At 38.4% G+C, this 20,068-nt stretch overlaps 1 protein-coding gene and 1 pseudogene across 2 annotated transcripts in view; both read left to right on the top strand.

The window, feature by feature from the left end:
* Positions 1 to 20,068, top strand: part of SSBP2 (single stranded DNA binding protein 2) — a 312,057-nt gene that overhangs the window by 28,995 nt on the left and 262,994 nt on the right. The window lies entirely within an intron of this gene.
* On the top strand, positions 1,000 to 2,678 carry LOC124518626 (suppressor of cytokine signaling 2-like; annotated as a pseudogene).

Below are 20,068 nucleotides of genomic sequence, written 5' to 3'. Positions count from 1 at the left end.
TTTTGGGACAGAGAGAGACAGAGCATGAACGGGGGAGGGGCAGAGAGAGAGGGAGACACAGAATCGGAAACAGGCTCCAGGCTCCGAGCCATCAGCCCAGAGCCTGACGCGGGGCTCGAACTCACGGACCGCGAGATCGTGACCTGGCTGAAGTCGGACGCTTAACCGACTGCGCCACCCAGGCGCCCCATCTCCCCTCATTTTCAATCTACAGGTGTCTTTAGATATAAAATGAGGCTCTTGTAGGCAGCATATAGATGAATTTTGTGGGTTTTGTTTGTTTTTTTTTTCTTTTTAAATTTTATTTTTTTAGTTTACATCCAAATTTGTTAGCATATAGTGCAACAATGATTTCAGGAGTAGATTTCTTAATGCCCCTTACCCATTTAGCCCATACCCCCTCCCATAACCCCTCCAGTAACCCTCTGTTTGTTCTCCATATTTAAGAATCTCTTATGTTTTGTCCCCTTCCCTGTTTTTATGTTATTTTTGCTCCCCTTCCCTTATGATCATCTGTTCTGTGTCTTAAAGTCCTCATATGAGTGAAGTCATATGATATTTGTCTTTCTCTAATTTCACATAGTGTAATACCCTCTAGTTCCATCCATGTAGTTGCAAATGGCAAGATGTCATTCCTTTTGATTGCTGAGTAATACTCTATTGTGTGTGTGTGTGTGTGTGTACACACCACATCTTTATCCATGATGAATTTTGTTTTTTAATCCATTCTGATACCCTGTGTCTTTTGATTAGAGCATTTGGTCCATTTACATTCAGAAATATTGTTGAAAGATGAGCCCCTGCTTCAACTGAAAGTGGCCATTGACCTTTCAAGCTTTTGAGAAGTGATGCAATAGAATAGTATTTCAAAGAAAAATGGTTATCGAAATTTGGGATCTGTTTTTCCCTCCCTGTGGCGCTAGCCCTGCGGGGGAAATCGCCAAGAGGAGAGCTCTTGGGACTCCAGGCACCGAGGTTGGCTGTCCAGCACCACCCGAGTGCATAGGTAAGGGCACCCCTTCAGCAGTCAGAGCAGGCAAACTGTGCGTGACCGCGCCTGCGGGGGACTTTGCCATCCGTCCACCTTTGATCTGGGGAGGAAAAACCAGAAGCTCCGCATCCCCTCCTCCTCCACCAATTCGGATATCCCCCAGAGACTCGTTTTGGGGTTGTCACTGACTTCCAAGAAGGACGCGTGCCCCTCTCTGGTCCCGGCATGGGCAGCTACTTGTTTTTGCTGCCCTGACCCCTTTCCCATGACCCTACGGTGCCTCGAGTCCTCTGGGAATGGAGTGGAAGGGACGCAGAGCCAGTGTGGGACCTCAGGGTCCGCGGAAGAGCCGTCCCTGGAGGCGGCACGTCTGGCGAAGGCTCTATAGGAACTCAGTCAAACAGGTTGGTACTGGGGAAGTATGACTGTTAATGAAGCCAAGGAGAAATTTAAAAAGGCACCAGAAAGAACTTTCTTGATTAGAGATAGCTCTCATTCAGACCACCTACTAAAAATATCTGTTAAAAGATCAGCTGGACCAACTAATCTGAGAATCGAATACCAAGATGGGAAATTCAGGTTGGACTGTATATCATATGTCTCAAGTCCAAGTTTAAACAGTTTGACACTGTGGTTAATCTGATCGACTACTATGTTCAGATGTGCAAGGATAAGCGGACAGGCCCAGAAGCGCCCTCGAACGACACCGTTCACTTTTATCTGACCAAATCGCTCTACACATCAGCCCTGCCTCTGCAGCATCTCTGTAGACTCTCCGTTATGGAGATGCACCAGTATCATCTGGGGACTGCCTTTACCAACAAGACTAAAAGATTACTTGGAAGAATATAAATTCCAGGTATAAGTGTTTCTCTTTTTCTAAACATGCCTCCTATAAAGTATCTCCGAATGCAGGTATGTTAAAAAAATAAATAAAATAAAAAATAAAAGAACCAAAACTTGAGTCACTACTCTGGATAACTATTCGGAATTCTAAAAACAGCTGAAGTCCATCTAATTTAAATGTGTGAGGAGGTAGCTAGGTATTTAAAGTTTCCCCAAATGTTTTCACCTGAGTGATGCTTCCCTTCCTAAGGCTGACCAAGACCAGCAGATCCTTTTAAGTTGAAAGCAAAATGCCGTGAGTGGAGGCTGAAGGAACATTTTATCAGAATGCCTTGCCTTCCCCAGGTTTCTGTTTGTTAGGTGGAAGGCCCAGGCCCTGGTAGTAGAGAGAGAACTCCACGCAGGACCACTGAAGAAATAGAAGCAACAAACTGATGCAGGCTTAGCTTTAATTTCACATGCCTGGTGATCAGAGTCTACTTGAGGACATTTTCTGTTTTTGCATTCTGGATGTACCTAGGTGTTTCGTTAAACAGATACTGCTTGTGAGTATTTATCCTTCTTTTTATGCAATTAACCAAATCAGCCAAAAAAGTGACCAGGAAATCCTGAATTTGACTTTTTACTACATATATGAACTCTCTCATGAGTACCTTAGTAATCCATTTTAAGGGAGCCTTATTTCAGAAATATTTCAAACTGGTGCAAATGGAAAAGGCTTTGTTTTTTCCTTTAAGGCTAAAGACAAGAAGGTTGTGCTCTACAGATGCAACTCAATCCCTGTTAATAAAACCATGTAGATACAGGCATTTTATCCTTTGAAGTAGCTGTATCCCAACCTGTTGCCATTGACTTTTGGGAAATGGCTTTAGAAATTTCCAAGTTGTCCTTGAATTGTGTGACCAGGTAGAATACTTCGACTTAATTTTCTTCCAGAGATAGGGGGATACCTGCCTGTTTTTCAAAGTGTTTATTTACTGCTGTTACTATTTGATTAGAATGTATTAAATAAAAATACTTGGCTTAAAAAAAAAAGAAATATTGTTGAAAGATGAATTTACCATTCTTACCTGTAGAGCTGTTGTTTCTGGTAATGTTCTCTAATTCTTTGTAGTTTTTGTTGCTTTGGTCTTCTTTTTATTTTTCTCCACTCACAGAGTCCCCCTTAAAATTTCTTGCAGGGCTGGATTAATGGTCATGGACTCCTTTAGCTTTTGTTTGTCTGGGAAACTCCATCTATTCTGAATGACAGGCTTGTTGAATAAAGAATTCTTGACTGCATATTTTTTCCCATTCAGCACATTGAATATTTTCTACCACTTCCTTCTGGCCTGCCAAGTTTCAGTGGACGGGTCTACTGCTAACCTTATATGTCTATTCTTGTAGGTTAAGGGCCTTTTGTCCCTGGCTGTTTTCTGAATTCTTTCTTTGTATTTTGCAGGTTTCATTATGATATGTCATGGTGCTGACTTGTTTTTGTTGATTTTGAGGGGAGTTCTCTGTGCCTCTGGGACTTGGATGTCTGTTTCCTTCCCCAGATTAGGGAAGTTGTCAGCTATAATTTGTTCAAATAAACTTTCTGTCCCTTTTTCCCACTCTTCTTCTGGGACTTCTATGATATGGATATTGTTTTGTTTATGGAATCACTAAGTTCTCTAAGTCTCCCCCTTGTGATCTAATAATTTTGTTCCCCTCTTCTTTTCAGCTTCATTATTTTCCATAATGTTATCTTCCGTATCACTTTTCTTTCCTCTGCTTCTTCAACCCTTGTTGTGACTGTATCCAGTCAGTATTGCCTCTCAGTTGTAGCATTTTTTTATTTCAGCCTGACTAGTTTTTAGGTCTTTGATCTCTGTAGCAAGGGTTGTCTGATGTCTTCTGTGCTTTTTTCAAGCCCAGCTATTAGTCATATTACTGTTGTTCTAAATTCTTGTTCAAATATTTTGCTTATATCTGTGTTGAGTAGGTCCCTGGCTGTGATTTCTTCTTGACCTTTCTTTTGGATTGCATTCCTCTGTCTGGTCCTTTTGGTTAAGTTTCTGTCTTTTACATGTTTTAAAAGCTTGTTATGTTCCCTGCACCTGAGTGTACTTCTGAGAGTCATACACTGTCCGGGGCCTGGCCCTTCAGGAAGTGTTTCTGGTATATGCTGTGTGCACTCTGCTGTTGTGTTTTCACTGCTCTTTCCCACCAGTCAGTCTACTGCAGAGCTCATCCTTGATTGCAGTGGGGACTGTTTGGACCTTTAACTAGGTGTGCTTTGATTCGTTTTTTTGAAGTAAGCCTGGAAAAAGGGGGGGAAGAACCCAAAAAAAGAGAACAGGAAAGGGAACAACAATAAGAAAAACCAAACAGAGAATCAAGAACTTATGGTTTTTCCAAAGAAAAGGGGAAGAAAGAAAGAGAAAGAAAAGAATAAAAAGGCCTGATCCAAAGAGAGAGAGAGAGAGAGAGAAAAGGAAATGAAAAAAACAAACAAGAAACTATGAGCCTGATTCCAAAAGAAAAAAGTAAGAAGAAAGAAAAAATAGGAAAAAAAAAAGAATTAACCCTTGTCCTATTTTCACCAGAACTACAGGTATCATTTTGAAGCACTCGATTTTCAGTACACTTGGTGCATGGGGGGTGCTGGCTGTGCTAGTCCTCTAGAGGAGACACCTGCTGTGTTGGCTCAGAGTAAGTCTTGTCCCAGTAAATAAGCAGTTTCCAGGCACATGGTGGGGGAGGGTGGGGTGATGGGGGAGGTGGAGGGTGTGTGGTTTGGTGTATGCAGGTCCCACCTCCATTGGGGGCCATTGTGTTGCTCTCTGAAGTTATACTCTATTTGTCTTGGGGGAAAATGGTGCCACCCCAATCTCTCATCCCTGGACAGGTGATCTCACAGCTCTCACTGTTCTAGCAGCCATCACAGAATGGCAAAGACAGCTTGCCCAGTGCCACAACTCTCCTGCTTTTTTCTTTGGCACGCGGCTGGGATTCAAAACCTGATGTCTTAAAGGACCTGCCCCTGCATAGATCTGCCCCCCTCCACTGTAGTAGAATCTCTCCACGCTGTCTGAAGCCCCCTGAACCTGAAAAACAGTCCCATGCCTGTATAGTTTGCAGAATCAATAGTGTAGCACCTTTAAAGGCAGCAAAGTTAAATTCCTTCTGGGTGTGCCTCTGTCCCCTATTGATGAAAGGCCTTTGGTGCCTGCAGGGTCTTTTATTAGGGAGGCAATATACCCTTTTCTAAAAGTACTCCAGGAAGGGGGAAGCCTCTCTCTGATTGTACCCCAGGGACCAGGCACCGCAGCTCCCCTCCAGAGAAAGTTGCTCACTTCTAAAACCTCAGAGTTTGTGCTCCAAAAGTTCTTTGCAACACAAAGACCCCTGTGGCACTCAACCTCCTGTTCCCAATTCCATGGTCACTAGAGATTTCCTCTTGTGTGAACTGGATGCCACACTTTCTCAACCTCTGCTTTCTCTCCCTTTTGTTTCTCCATGAAAAGAGTTCCCTCCTGTCTGTGGCACCACCGTTTTCCTTTCCCCCAACTCACATCCACACACTGTACACCTGCCATGCTGTCTCCCTCCAACAGTGGAGATCCTTTCTCCATTCCACAGATCGATTTCCTGGGTATTCCAAGTGATCTGACCTCAATATAGCTGTGTTTGAGGGATGAGGAAAGCCCAGTCCCACGTCCCCCACTTCTCTGCCATCTTAACCCCTCCTAACATTTTCATCTTACAATTGGAAATTTGTAACTTTCGAGCACCTTCACCCATTTAGTCCAACCTCCACCTTTGGCAACTGCCAATCTGTTATCTGTGCCTATGAGTTTGTTTTTGTTTTTATTTTTGTTTTGATTCTACATGTGAGATCATACAACATTTGTTTTTCTCTGTCCTCCTTCACTTAGCATGATGTCTACAGTGTCTGTTCATGTTGTTGTAAACTGTGGAATGTCCTTTCTCATGGCTGAATAATATTCCATTGTATATAGATCTTTATCCATTTATCTATTGACAGACACTTAGGTTGTTTCAGTATCTTGGTGATTGTGGTTAGTGCTGCATGAATATGGGAGTGCAGATGATCTCTTAAAGATCCTGTTTTGGGGGCACCTCACTGGCTCAGTTGATAGAGCTTGTGATTCTTGATTTTGGGATTATAAATTTGAGCTCCATGTTGGGTGTAGAGAATATTTAACAGTAAAATCTTAAAAAAGGGGGGGTGCCTGGGTGGTTCTGTCAATTAAGCGTCTGACTTTGGCTCAGGTCAAGATCTTGCCATTCATGAATTTGAGCCTGCATCAGGCTCACTGCTGTCAGTCAGTACAGAGCCCGCTGAGGATCCTCTGTCTCCCTCAATCTCTGCACCCCGCCCCCTCCCGTGCTAATGCGTGCTTTCTCCCTCTCTCAAAAATAAACACACATTTTTAAAAAGATTTAAAAAAATAAAAAATAAAGATCCTCTTTTTATTTTCTTTGGGTATATGTTCAGAAGTGGGATTGCTGGATCATATGATAGTTGTATTTTTAATTTTTTTAGGGTATACATTTATTAAAAGGGTCAAAATTCAATCTGTTTTTAAATTTTTTTGAAAACCTCCATTCTGGTTTTTTTTTTTTTTTTTAGTACCTGCGTGAATTTATATTTCCACCAATAGTACATCCTCACCAACACATTTTATCTCTTGTCTTTTTGATAACTATTTTAACAGGTGTGTGGTGATATCTCATTGTAGTTTTGATTTGTATTTCTTTGAGGTTTAGGATTCCTTTTCATATATCCCTTGATCATTTGTATATCTTCTTGGGAGAAATGTCTGTTTCAGTCCTTTCCCCATTTTTCAATTGGTTTACTTGGGGGTTTTTTTGCTATTGAATTTTAGGATTTTCTTACATATTTTAGTAGTTAATCCCTTATCAGGGATATGACTGGCAAATATTTTCTACCATTTTGTAGGTTGTCTTTTCACTCTGTTGATTGTTTCCTTTACTCTGCAGAAGTTTTTTTTAGCTTGATGTAGTCCCACTTGCTTGTTTTTGCTTTTGTTGCCTTTGCTTTTAGTGTCATATCCAAAAAAGTTACTTCCAAGACCTCTGTCAAGGAGCTTACCCACTGTGTTTTCTTTTAGGAGTTTTATGATTTCAGGTCTTAAATTCAAGTCTTTAATGCATTTTGAGTTGATTTTTTTGTGTATGGTGGAAGATAAGGGTCCAGTTTCATTCCTTTACATGTGGCTATCTAGATTTCCCAGCAACATTGATTGAAGAGACTATCCTTTTCCCTTCTATATCTTGGTTTCTTGGTTGTAAATTAATTGACCATATGTACATGACTTTATTTCTAGTGTCTCTAGTCTCTTCCATTGATACGTTTTTATTCCCATACCATACTATTTTGATTACTATAGTTTTATAATATAATTTGAAATCAGCAAGCATGATGCTTTCTTTCCTAGGATTCCTTGGTTATTCAGGGTCTTTTGTGGTTCCATACAAATTTTAGGATTATTTTTTTCTATTTTTGTGAAAAATATCATTTGAGTTTTGATAGGGATTGCATAAAATCTTAAATTTTTTTTAACGTTGATTCATTTTTGATAGAGAGGGACAGAGTATGAGCAGGGTAGGGGCAGAGAGAGAGGGAGACACAGAATCCGAAGCAGGCTCCAGGCTCTGAGCTGTCAGCACAGAGCCCAACGTGGGGCTAGAACTCACAAACTGTGAGATCATGACCTCAGCTGAAGTTGGATGCTTAACCAACTGAGCCACCCAGGCACCCCTGGATTGCATAAAATCTTAGATCACTTTGGGTAGTTTGGACAGTTTAGCAATATTGATTCATCCAATCCATGGACATGGAATATCTTTGCATTTATTTGTGACCAGTTTTTTGAGTGATGTGTGATAGTTTTCATTGTAGAGATCTTTCACCTTCTTGGTTAAATTTAGTCATATGTATTTTATTCTTTTTGATGGTATTCTATTATTATTACTTTTATTTATTTTTAAGATTTTAAGTAATTTCTACACCCAATGTGGGGCTGGAACTTACAGCCCTGGTATCAAAAGTCACACTCTCTGCTACCTGAGCCAGCCAGTCACCCCTAAGTGGGATTACTTTTAAAAGTTTCTCTAACAGTTCATCGTTAGTGTATAGAAATTATTTTTATACATTGATTTTGTATCCTGTACCTCTACTGAATTGATAAATGTTGGATGAATGAATGTTAAATGAATGAGTTTCTAAGTGGTGGTTTATTTACATTCACTGTCCTCTAATAAAAATCTCAAAGTATACATATTTGATGAATTTATTTTGTTTTAGTGCACAATAGCAGTTGGAGTTAATTTGTAGCCATTATTTAAAGAAGGTTGTACCAGATTTTTTCGTGTGATTTCTTTAATAATCCACAACAATTTTGTGAAGTTAGTATATCCCCTGTTTACAGGTGATGAAACAGTGTTGACACTTACCCAAAGCCACTTAGCTAGTAAGTGGCAGAACTGAGATTTGAACCCACATCTATCTATAACTAAAGTCAACACTACTCAACTTTGCTGCTTCCTAAATTAATGATTAAGTTGTCTGGAAAATTTGCTTCTGATGAACACTTTCTTTTCCCAATGATGCTGGATAAATGAGGTGTTACTGTAATAGGTGTTAATTGAATGGCGCAGAGAGTAAGTGCAAAAGATAATAAAGAAGGGAAAGGTGTTTGCGGAAGTCATCAGGGAAGCTTCTTGGAGTAATTGTGGGACTTTAGTCACTCAATTAGTGTTGTGAAAGTGTTCTCAGTGCCAGAGCTTTTAGGATATATGGGATATAAAGACGTATAGAGGAGAGTAGAGGTATTCAGTTTGGAGAAAGTTCTTAGGGGCTTGGAAGTGTTGCGGGTATTTTGAAAGAAGTAAGGAGGACTAGTGTGGCTAGAAGAGAGGACTTATGTTGGAGAAAAGTAGGATATTGAAAAAGTGGGTTAGGATCATTGGGGATAGTATATAATTTATACAGAATTTAATTTGGGGGTAGATGCCAGTAACAGTGGCATTGTGGCATAAAGTTATATTTTAGGAGGGTCAATCTGTTAGTAGTGTGCAGGTTTTAAGTTAGAATAGTGCAGCATTGGATGCACAGTGACTGAAGAGTGGCACTTCTGGTCCTGGGCTTGAATTGCACCTTTCCTACTTGCTATTTTATGAGCTTACAATGTTATTTCACTCACTGTCCTTCCGTTTGTCCTCTGTGAAATGGGAATTGAACCTTTTGCCTTTTGCTTTTGCCTTTTGGGTCCTAGGTATGGGGAAGAATTACTCCCTTCTCTCAGTTCAGATTTGTATTTGTTTAGTGTTTTCTTTTCTTTTTTTTTCAATGTTTGTTTATTTTTGAAGGAGAGAGAGAGAGAGCACGAGCGAGCTTGGGCACATGCGCTAGCACGAAGTGGGGAGGGGCAGAAGAGAGCCTGAGACAGAATTAAAGCAGGCTCCAGGCTCTGAGCTGTCAGCACAGAGCCCATCAAGGAGCTCAAACTCACAAACCATGAGATCCTGACCAGAGCCAAAGTCGGTTGTCCAACCCACTGAGGCGCCCCTGGTGTTTTCTTTTTAAACCTCAGGTGAAACAAATTCAGTTAATCAGATTTCTCAGATAATGGCACAGTATTAGCTTTGGCAAGTACAGGGCTTTCTTTTGTTTTATTTTATTTAAAGTAGTTTGCATTTGGGTTGCCTGGCTGGCTTGATTGGTGGAGTGTGCAACTCTTGATCTCAGGGTTGTGAGTTCGAGCCCCGTGTTGGGTATAGAGATTACTTGAAAATAAAACATCTAAAAAATAAAAAATAAGTTAAAAAATGTAATACCCCTACCCCCACTCCCCTTAGGAAAAAAAATTCTCATATATCCACAATTTCTATTCTCATTCTTTGTCTCCGTAGACATCCATACTAATGTTTTTGGGTATGTCTGTGTCTTTAAAAAAATGTGGTGTTTTGTGCACATAAGTGTTTTTAATTTATATTAGTGATATTCTGGTATAGATCTGTTTCAATTTTCACTTAACCCTCTAAAAATGCCTTTTTGATGGAAAACTTCATACACGTGTGCAGAAAGTACTATAACTCCCATGTATCCATCATCCATCATTAGCAATTATCAACTCATAGCTAATCTGGCTTAATAAATATTTCAAATTACTCCTCCCTTTGCCTCCCCAACCCCCACAACTTCACCTCTACATACTATATTATTTCAAAGAAAATCAGAGATTTTTTTCTGTATTTCAGTGTTCAATACTTTAGAAAAATCTGTTTAAGTCTGTATATATTTCATAACTTGTGCCTGCTGTAGCTATTTCAGAGTATATATCTGCCATATATATCTTCCTCTGGTGATGATAACCTAGACTGCCTTTAATTTCCTGATACCACAAACAACTCTATGATTTCCATTTTCATACAAGTCTTCTTTCATACAAGAACTTCTTGGAGAACTCTGATTTTCTAGAGAAAGATCTCTGGATCACAGGGTAGAACATACTTCATTTCACTAAGTGCTGTCAGCTTGCTTTCCAGAATGGCTGTAGCACTTTACACTTTCACTAACAATACATGAGAGTTCCCCTTTCCCTCTACTTCCACTGATACTTGATGTTATCTCACATTATATTTTTGCTGGTCTGATATTTATAAAGTGGTATGTCATTACTTACTTTTTCATTTCTTTGGGGTTTGGTTTTTTGTTTTGTTTTTTTGTTTTTTGTTTTGTTTTTGTTTTTTTGAGAGAGCGAGCAAGAGGCGGGGCAAGGATAGAGGGAAAGTGAGAGAATCTTAAGAAGGCCCATGCTCAGCAGGAGCCGAGTCGTTCTGATGTGGGGCTCGATCTCACGACTCTGAGATCATGATTTGAGCCAAAATCAAGAGTCGGACCCCTAATAAGACTGAGCCACCCAGGTACTCCCAAACTCTTTTTTCTTATTCACTTTGTTCACCTACTTTATTTGGATTTCTGCTTAAATATTATATCCTTGACCATCTTATTTAAAGGAGTACTCTTCATCATCTTCTATCTTTGTTTTGCTTTATCTTTCTTTATACTGTTTATCATAAAAAACATCGTATATTAATCTTATTATGTATATTTCTATAGGTATTTCCAGTGCTCAAGTGCCTTCCTTTGAAGGATGGGATCTTATCTATGTTTTATATACCTGTGACTCTTGCCCTTAAAATGTAGATGCTCAATAAATATTTGCTGGGTGAATAAATGTGAATTCACTGTTCATATCCTTTACCATTTTCCCTACTCAGCAGGATTTCCTTGAATATTCTAGACACTAACCTTGTTGATTTTAGACACTGTAATATAGTCTGTTAATTTTGTCTGTGGTGTCCTCCTTTGATAAGGAATCCTTAATTTTCTCTTTTTTTTTTTTTTTGAAGTTTATTTATTTTTGAGAGAGAGAAAATGCAAGTGGGGGAAGGGCAGAGAGAGAATCCCAAGCAGGGTCCATTCTATCAGGGCAGAACCCAATGCAGGGCTCAAACCCATGAAGTGTGAGATCATGACCTGAGCCAAAGTTGGACACTTAACTGACTGAGCTACCCAGGCACCCCAGGAATCCTTAACTTTCAAGTAGTTAAATTGTCTTATCACAACACGAAAATCAATACATTGTGATTCGTGTTGTTGTGGTCTGAAGAAATCCTTTTCTATCCTGATATCACACATTCCTCTATGTTTTCTTCTATTTGCTTTACAGTTAGATTTTATATTATTTGTATTTTATATTTGTTGTATTTTACATTTGAGTCTCTAATCCCTAAGGAGTTTACTTTTGTGTAAAAGTAAACATGCAAAGTGTCGTGTTTGATTTTATTTTTCTTCCTGTAGAATACAAGCACTTTGTACTTTTCCTATTGACTTGTAGTACACCCTTACCATATATGAGTTCTTTCTCACATTTCATTGATCATTTGTCTGTTTCTGTCTAGTATCACAATGTTTTTATGACAGTGGCTCTTTGCACTATGTCCTAAAGTCTAGTGGAGCAATTGACCTAGCAATGTATACAACAATAGCAACCAATACAATCAAATAACTAAACTGAAAAAAATTGCATGAGACTATTATAGAGGAATTTTAAAGCTCTATTAAAGAATATAAAAGAAGACATAACTAGTAGGAGAGAAATATCATGGGATGACTTAATGTAACAAAGATGTCATTTCCCCCAGATTAATCTATAAACTCAATTGCAACTGTAATAAAAATTTCAGTAAGATATTTGAAGACCTCAGCATATTTATTCTAAAATTTACTTGGAATGTTTTATAAGTAAGTGTTGCTTTTTGAGATAAATGTATACTTTCATAGTACTTTGTATACTATGTTTTTTAGTGACTAGTTTTTGCATTCTTACAGATGGGCAGTTGATTGTAGACAGCATAGGAGGGAAGAAAGCAGCAGAGATAAGTGTTTGGATTAGCAGTGATAGAAATTGTGGTAGTGGCAGCAAGTAGCACTCTTAGCAGAGAAACAGAAAAGATAGAGAAAGAAAAGTGAGTTGGAGAAATATATAACCCTTCCTTGGCTCTGGGAAAATGAATGTGGTAAGACCAGAGGACAAACAGCCACCTGTAATGCTCCTCAATATTGTGCCTTATCTATGCCATGCTAATGACTCATATACCGCATCCAGTTCAACAGTCTGTGTGGAATACTTAACTCTCTGGGGTATAGTGTCTGTAGCAGGTTTCTGTCAGATGTAGCTTTATAATAGATGCTAATAATTATGGTGATCGTGTGTGTGTGTGTGGGGGGGAGCGTATTTATATGTATACACATATATATATAAATATACATACACACACACATATATATATAATTTTTTAAATATTTTATTTTCTTTTTAAGTAATATCTACAGCCAACGTGAGGCCTAAACTTACAACCCCGAGATCAAGAGTCACATGCTATACTGAGTGAGCCATCCAGGCGCCCCTCTTGATGTTGTATTTAACATGTCAGGGAAATAGATGTTAGTTTCAATAAAAACTAGTTAAAGTAAAAATAATACCTGTACTTGGGTACAGGTTTCCATTTGGAAAACAAGGGCATCTAAAGCTATTCATTCCTTCAGTTTTCAGAGTCAGACTTTTACTTTGACTTACCTGTATTTTGTATACATACAATTGGATATACTCACAGCCTGAACATAGAATAAAAGCACTCTATATTTTTATGGAGACCATAAGTTGAAGAAGAATGGGGTTGAAGGAAATGAACCTTTATATTCTACTACCAACAATAATCAACCATATTGGTAGCCTTCTATTAACTGGTCATTATGAATCTTTCCTCTTTCAGGGAACTGAGAACCTTCTTAAAGGACAAATTTATGTACACACACACACACACACACACACACACACACACACAGAGTTACATATAACTCTTACTAACAGTGTGTAACAATTTGGGTAGGAGTAATGTAATCTCAGACAAGGTGCTAACTATTCATTTGTAACTCATATAGAACCTTCTTTCCGTTATTCAGGATAGTTCTTTTTTTTTCTAAATGAGTGAGTGTTAAAAGAGATTTGTTTTAGTTTATTTTTAAAAACTTCCTCATTTAGCAAAAGTAATAAAGGGTTTCTGATTTTTAAGTTGATTTTTCACATAGAGGACTTAAAATTTGTGTACAAATAACCACAATGTTGGGGTGCCTGGTTGGCTCAGTCGATTAAGCACTGACTTCAGCTCAGGTCATGATCTCATGGTTTGTGAGTTCAAGCCCCATGTCCGGCTGTGTGCTGACAGCTCAGAGCTTGAAGCCTGCTTCAAATTCTGTCTCCCTCTCTCTCTGTCCCTCCTCCACTTGTGTTCTGTCTCTGTCTGTCTCTCAGAAACAAGTGAACATTAAAAAAATTTTTTGATTAAAAAAACCATATAATCACAATGCTATTAGAGAGGGACTAGCAAAGCATTACGAGATTTCAAAGGTGGAAGAAAACACTTGCTGGATATGCTGGGGAAGGATTCATTTGAGCTGAACATTTAAAAGTAAATAAACTTTTGATACTGTAATTGTGTATGCACTTGAGAAGGTAGGTGAGTGACAGTTTTTGTCCATTCTTCCATTTTGCACTTATATTCTTTCTTAAAGGGAAGAGACCTACTGTATATTTCTACCACATAGCACACATCATACCAGGTCCTTCACTTACACTGGTATACTTTACACTTAGAACAGCCGTGTGAGGTACATCTTATTAACATATGATAAGTAAACAAAGGTTTAAAGAAATAAAATACCTGCTCAAGGTCATGTAACTAGTGCCTAGAGTTGTTTCTATGTTACAGAAATCTTAGGATATCATTTGCTAGCTATTATCTCTGTGTTTCTGGTTATAATTAAAATGATTACTACTTGAAGAATAATACACAGACTCTGCCTCATTACTGCAGTTATTGTTAAGGCTGTTCCAAGTTTTAGTGTTTTAAAAGGTTCACCACTGGCTGATAAAAGCCCATTGTTTCCACCCTCCAGCTCCCTTTTCCTCATTTCTCCACTGCCTCTCTTCAGCAGTGTGTTGCATTCTTGTGAAAGAGTGTTATAGTTACTAAATAGGAGAAAGGTAGGTCTTCTAGTTTGGAAATGAGAATTAAGTGGAAGGATTAGAATTATGCTCTTGGCTTTGATGTGAAGAGAATGAAACCATACAGAGAAGAGGAAGAAAATGACCTTCAGCTGGAAAGCATGGAACTCTCACAATGTACCTGTATAGTTAAATTACAGATTTGGCATGCTGTAATATATTTATCTTAGCAATATTTCTGACAAGACCTTCATGTCATGGATATTTGCTAGCTCTAGTAAGATCCTAATGCTTCATTAGAATGTAAGCAAGGATATTTTATATATTTTTTGTTGTTTATTTCCCTTTTATTTTCTATTGATACCTGGTAAAGTCTTTTTGAAAATTCCAATGAATAATATAGTACTTGGTGTTTAGTATTTGTGCAGTAAATATTTGTTGGATGAATACTTGAATGTGTCAGCTATGCTGATAACTGAAGAAAGGGAGGTATTTTGTGTGTGTGTGTGTGTGTTGAGAACATAGTTAATTAATTAATTAAAAGTTTATTTATTTATTTTGAGAGAGCAAGAGAGAAGGAACGGGGAGGAGCAGAGAGGGAGAGAGAATCCAAAGCAGGGCTTGATCTCACAAACTGTGAGATCATGACCTAAGCTGAAATCAAGAGTCAGAGGCTTAATCGATTGGCCTACCCAGGTGCCCCAGACCATAAATGTAAATAAGGATCAGTATGCCCTGATGGATCAATGTAGGGGTAGAGCAGCAGGGAATATACAAAAACCCTAAAAAAGGAAGTGATATCTGTGGGCATAGAGTCCAATTTTGTTGGAACAACTGTCCAGTTTTCATCAGTGAATCTTGGCAATTTTTCATTTTAAGTTTTACTAAGGTATTTGATTCCTTATGATGATATTGATGAACTGGTTTAGGAAACCAAAATGTCATATCTGTGATCTTGCACTCTATTAGAGAGTTCCATTGTTTGCTTGTCTGAGTTGTCTGAGTTCTCCAGAACTTAAGAAAGATATTTGGAAATGTTTTTTAGATACTGGGATTCTCAAGGCTGTTAGAAGGATTAAATAGCTGACTTATGATGAAGTGTAGGGATTGGATCATCGTGTTCTGTTGCTGGTTGCTGTGACTAACCATCCCATCAAGTAGGAGTCACATTATTTTCTTATGGTACCCATCCAAACTGGATTAGTTGCTTTTTTTCCCCACTTAGTTTTATTTCTAAACTAGTATTCTACCTAATATTTTTTTTTCATGACGATTATATTACCTAGCAAGCATGTCTGTGATTGTGAAAAAAAAACATAGCAAAAAGAAAATCCCTGGTAATTAATGTTACTTGTGTATGTGTTGTAAGCAGATCTAGTTTTACTTTTATGTTGAATAATCAGGCAGTGTGTTCAACAGTGAAATCACAGTTCAATAGCAAAATGCATCTAACCAGTTAAATCAGTGTAAAGATTGAAGTTTTCCTATGGTTAAACATCTGTACTGAACAATGGTTAAAGCCAAATTATGAATTCTTACAGTGCATGACTGATGGCTTTTTGAAGTAAGACAAAAATCTTGTTCAGAAGCTTAGCAGCAGAGGAGAGGGGGAGATGTCTTGATATTTATCTAGTCAACTTTCGTGCCTTTTTTTCTAGAAGATGATAAACATTAGTGGTGTCTTTGAAATCCTGAGGTATTATTTTTGTGTTTCTTTTGTTGAAATTTTATGCAAACATCTCAACAGTAGCTAAAGGTCTAGATCAAAAAGCTTAGTATGTATGCTTTTTTAGTACATGAAACTTTAGTGTTCTGAATGATTCTAACGGCAATAGTATGACTTCTTCACAAGTTGTAGCAAAGACCATGCCATCATTTTGATGGATTGTAATACACATTTCAGATTGTGATGTAAACAATCAGTTTGAAACAAGGGAAGACTATTTGGAGTAACTACTTTGATATATTTTCCATCAGTGCATGCTAGTGGTGACATAAGGGAGAGGTGGGTTGGGGGTGCTTCAAGGAAGAAGTGCATTAGTTCAAGGAAATTCTGGAGCTTAGACCAGGCATTTATTTAAAAAATGCAATCTAGATGAACTCTGACCTCAGAAGTACATTCTGGGCTGTTAACCATATCTATATGTATATCTATAGATATTTTATTTTCTGTATTTTATGATGCTTTAGCAACTTGGGATCTTGCAGGCTGGCGATGGGTTGCCCCTCCCAGGGCTTGCTAACTGCTAAAGATAGTTGGGATTCCTATAGATAGCACTCCCCTGGGTGTGTGCCTTTCATATGCAAACCGAGGAGTCCTGGGCCACTACACGCCACCTTTGTTGCTTTCTCCCAGGCTGAGCCACCTGCCCTAGCAACACCTCAGGGCAACTAGCAGTCAACTAAGGGCTAGTCCCTACACCCCAGAGCCTGCTGAGATTATTCAAACTAGCCAATCCAGAACTAGTTACCCTATCCTTCCTTGCCTTTCCTGAGAAAATGACATTAAAGGCTGTGCCCATGTTTCCCCCTCATTCCTTGTGTGCAGACCAAACTGGTGCTTTCCCATGTGGCCTTGTATGAAGTGGCTTGTCCTCTCCTCCTAGGAATTATCAATTATGAATAATAATAAACTCTTCTTTCCACGTCTCTCTCACTATACCTAATGAAAACAAATCCTGGGTACGTTTTAAAACATGGGCCCAGCTCATGGGTAGAAATAAGTTGGGCTCCTATGGTGGTTCCATTGTTTTTGCGGTAAGCCATGTTCTACACCTTTTTCCTTCACCTCCCCTCGTTGTGGATAATGAGAAGTCTATGAAAGGCATTTCTTTTGAGAAAAAAGTAACAGAGTTTGTTGGATGAAGATAGTAATCTGCCCCCTTCTCCCTTGAGATTGGTTTTAACTCTTGGAGGATGAGGTAGGGAGTTACTGTGGGGGCAAGGAGGAGCAGTGGTGGCTGTAGTCTTGGAGAAAGGATGCTGAGTGACCTGCAACTGCTTACTGCTAAAGATGACACAGAGCAGACTTCCCATATTGCTGCTGCTTATGACCTGGAAACAGCCTGTGGATTTCTGTAGCAGGAGGTTACTATCATACTTTGTTTTGAAACCTGTGGTGACCTCATCTGGATCCTAATGTATAAACAAGGATGCTTCAGTAGAAAAACATTTACTCAATAAAGGATGATATTATATAATTGAGTCAAAGATATATTCATGTTTTAAAAAAAGTTGAGGGAAAATGGAGAAAAATCATAGATCTAGTGTTCTTTATATATCAATTGTATTTTAAGTGAAAGATTTAAGTAAGTGGTTTATAGCAATGTCTAGATTAGAAATGGCCTTAGAAGTTTACATGAGAGTTTCTGTGGCCTCAAGTGCTTTTATGTGTTAAGGAAGCTACAGCCCTATTTGCTATGGCATTACTTGTAGCTGCCTATTAAGGAAGACCCTTGTGAAGGTCTTCTATAGAGATTCCCCTAAGGATTTAGGGAAGATTGAATATTGACAAGTTGACATATTCTTTTTTCATGTGTGGCACTCCTGGGAATATCTGAAATGTAAAATTTATATTCTTGAGATAGTTGTGTTAACATATAAAACTACTGTAAACGTCAGCGAGAGCTTGCTGGGTGAAGCTGGTGAAACCCTCAGCCTCCACCAATTTCCTGATCTCAAGTCTCAGTTGCTTCCTTTGCATGTGGGGAATTTTTTCACTTAAGTTTGCCACCAGTATGAGCTCTGCTTCCAATAGAAGGCTTATTGGTAGTTGCTGGATGACCTCTTTTGTGAGCTAGCTAGCCTACTTTGCCTGTTTTCAAAGCTAATTAATGTCTCTGAGTTTGTTGTTTTTTCCTTATCACTGTTACCTTTTATATTTCTCAGCTTTGTATGGGTTTTTCTCTGCTGGTCAGCCACTTTGAATCTACTCATTCCAGTTAGTCAGTCCTCTGAATTCTATCTCTGTGTGTGGGACATAATTTATATTACAGCCACAATGAAAAGCCTTGATAGTTTCTTCCTCCATCCACCCTTTCTTATGTAAATTCCTAAAAAAAAAATTTCCTTGTTGATAATATGTCACTATGAGTTTCCCTTGTCGCCTTTCCTTGTCTTTTTCAGAAATATAATTTCATAGTTAATTGCTTAATGTCTGGGAAGGTGGGAAGGTCTATTATCAAAAAGGAATACTTATAAATAAATGATGAAAAAAAGCCTCTTTCCATCCGGAGGGTGATGCAAAGAATTCTCAGGGGCTTTTAAGATTAGAACTCAAATTAGAAGAGATACCAACATGCTTCAGCTATCTACTGACAACCTTTTATGTGGAAAGATGACAACCATGTATGTTCCATTAATTGGTTCTGGTAACTTTTCAGCAGGCTTTGTGAATTGTTTGGTTGTGGGTTTTATAACTTATGTTTAGAGAGACCATAGACTGGAAAACTCTTCTGCTTTAGGGAACATATAGAATAAAAGAGGAAAATGAAAACACAAGTAGAATTATGAAGTTTATTTGGGGAAAAATAATTGAAACAGTAAAAATAAGTTGGTAGAAAATCTTGCAATGTACAGTAAGTTGAATTTTGTGGGGAACCTGGATTTTCATATATTATTTTGTGTAACATGAAGAAGAAATGGTAGTATCATTCAGGTTTAAATGTATATTTGATTGTAGGGGTCTGTAAATTGCCAAGAGGCAAATTGGTACGTTTTGGATTTGTTTTCAGTCTACTTATTAGTAGCCTATTAATGTTTCATAGGTGCTGGTAGAAGACATGAGACTCCTAGGTCAGAGACAAAGGACTCTATTTACTCCTGGCACAGCAAGCAGCATAAGCATTAGCATATTTGTTTTAGTTCTCCTTGCTTCCATGTCCCATGGGAGTGATACAATATGGTCAGATAAATGTACATATAGTGGATTGCAGCGGAGGAGCAAGACTTTTCTTTACCTCATCCCTCAAGGTTGCTTACTGCACACACAACCCAGAGAAGTGGCCCTGCTAGAGCATGCTCAAGATCTTGAATTTGTCGCATACCCAGGAAGATGGAGAGGAGTGTGAAAGACCCATAGCAGATGGTCTACCTACTGGTGCTATGAAGAGTCAGGAAATATTCTTCTGTTTTTCTTCAATTTTGGAACTTTGAGTATAGTATTTAAAGAACAATTAAAGGAGATTTTAAAATGGAAAAGTCTTCTAGTGAGGTTCAAGGTATATATTGCCTTAATTGTATAAAAATTACAAAATTTATACCAAACATGTCACCAATGATGTCATTACATTGACAGTCATGCTGCAAATTATTTTGGGGGCTTACTATTTAATAGATTTTGGCAATACAAAGATAAAACAACATGTAGCACTTCTGTGTAATTAGGATCAAATGGAGAGGCAGGTAAGTTATGTCATTGTGTAATAAATGCTGTGATACCCAGGATACTGTGGAAACACAGAGGAAGGGCACCCAAGTCAGCCTGGGGTGATGTGGTCAGGAAAAAGGTCAACATACCTTTAAGTTAAGTCTTAAAAAGTTAGCAAAATGAGTAAGAGAGGATGGGCATATTGACAGAGGCACTAGAAAAGACAAATGCACAAGCAATAACGGAGTTTATCGTATTCAGCAACCCGCCCATAGT

The sequence above is a fragment of the Lynx rufus genome, unplaced genomic scaffold (genome assembly GCF_022079265.1).
Source record: "Lynx rufus isolate CCGP_SWC_20201006 ecotype Redwood Valley unplaced genomic scaffold, mLynRuf1.p SCAF_1, whole genome shotgun sequence".
NCBI lineage: Eukaryota > Metazoa > Chordata > Mammalia > Carnivora > Felidae > Lynx > Lynx rufus.
This window is presented reverse-complemented; position numbering and strand designations above follow the sequence as displayed.